Source organism: Loa loa (assembly GCF_000183805.2).
Source record: "Loa loa unplaced genomic scaffold supercont3.111, whole genome shotgun sequence".
Lineage (NCBI taxonomy): Eukaryota > Metazoa > Nematoda > Chromadorea > Rhabditida > Onchocercidae > Loa > Loa loa.
The window spans coordinates 99,550-101,585 of NW_018108291.1; positions in this window are offsets into that span (position 1 = coordinate 99,550).

The following is a 2,036-nucleotide window of genomic DNA, read 5'->3' on the forward strand; positions in this document are numbered from 1 at the left end:
ACACACACACACACACACACACACTACACACACACACACACACACACACACACACACACACACACACATACCTTTCCTTCATCCTAGCACTCCTTTTAATACCGTATAACTTTATACTTCACATAATGGTGCATATTTTACAAATTAGCTGCTAATGTCTAGAGAGTTAAAAAAGAGCCAAGTAGAGAGGGAATGATTCATAAATTACAAACTTTAAATTCCAAGAAATGAAGCAATATGTTGTGATTGTTTCCAATTAGCATAGGTACTTTTAACAAGGGAATGGTTTCGGATTGTTGACAGTCAGTGTTTGAATTTTGAAAAGTAAAAAAGGAAAACGCTACTATGACAAGGAATATTGAAGATCCAACAAGAATGATATGATATGATACAACAATTTGAACTGATCAGATTATGCGGGACAACAGAATGACAATGTTTATATGTATAATGAGAAAGGTTGACAATTGAAACGAATAGCGGTAAGTAGAAAAGAAATACAGTTCAAATATTAATTAAAGCAGTTAATGTATGTCATTTTTGTGATATTATAGAGGATGAATCTGTTGATGTACAGTGCTGAAGAGAGGAACCTGAAGAAGAAAAGGAAGAAGAAGGAAATGAAGAAGGAGAAGAGGAAGGAAAAGGAGAAGAAAAAGGTAATAGAAAGGAAGAATCTGAAGGTAAGGGAGAAGTGGTTGTAAGAAAGAAGAGTTGAGGCATTTTTTGGTTGGTAGAATTGGTCTGGTCGAGTTGAGTCATAGTCTGTTTACTCATGTATGCATGCGTTTGTCTGTCTTGTCTGTGTCAGAATGATGGGTTGTGCCAATAACTGCAATGGCTATATTGATTGCACAAAAGTAAAATGGGTAAAGTACTTGGCTCTACCCTTCCTTGCTTCTTTCTTGGATAACGCTTTCTTTTTTTTTGTCAGGAAAACGGCCTAGGCCTAATGCTTATAGCAGTCTAAGGCATTGTAGTTCTAGGCCAATTAGCTATGTAAAGAGCAAAAAGGAAACATATATATATAGCCCGGTCTAATGGACCATCGGTTTTTCTTTTCTTAAAAAAATCAAACTTTTCGTCTTCTCAATCAAATTTTACTTTTCCAAATTACCTTCCATCTTCTCTTATATCGACTCGAAGATTAGTATCTAGCTTACTCTAGCTTCACTCTTAAGCTCACTCATAGCCAACAGCACTACCTAATCTTCCTTCCTACACATCTCAACGCACTACACTTTTGCTCCAACTATCTCTTTTATAATATACCATAGCTACTGACATATGTAACGATGTCGGTTGGAATAGAAAATCACCGAACTTCCAGATTTTTCACGGCCACTCGTCACTGCTAAAAAGAAACATTTAACTTAATTTGGATGTTCATATATCTTCCGGAATGAGCTCTCCCCAATTCAATGTCCCATAAAAAAATAAAAAAAGGTATTGATAATAGATGCAAATTAGAAAATACAGGGAGGGAAATATCCTTTACAGGATATTGCAAGATATTTCCGGAATTATCAATATTAATCAAACCACTGAATCTATGAGAAATTTGGATTCTTTTGTCAGAAAACGATCAAAACATAGGTCTGCCTACAGAAACTGAAGAGAGTTGTGATCCACTCTGAATAATACTAATAGAAGTAATTCGAAAGATAATAGCAGAGCAAAAAAATTAAGCAGTAACAATAAAAGTAGCAATAACAGTATTCTTCTCCCATATTCTGACATATCTTATCACCAATACCAAATGGTATCATTTCCTCATCGTCAGTGACATCACTTTATCATTTTAATGGTATCATCGCAAGCATAACAAATGGTAACAGCCATAATTGTGATTCCAACATTGAATAAAGTTGGCAACATTATCAGTACTTATCAAGTCATCGCTATTCTTTCGCATCTTTTATCAGTTTTCAACTCAAGCAACACACACACATACACACACACACGCACACACACGCACACACACACACACACACACACACACACACACACACACACACACACACAACACAACAACA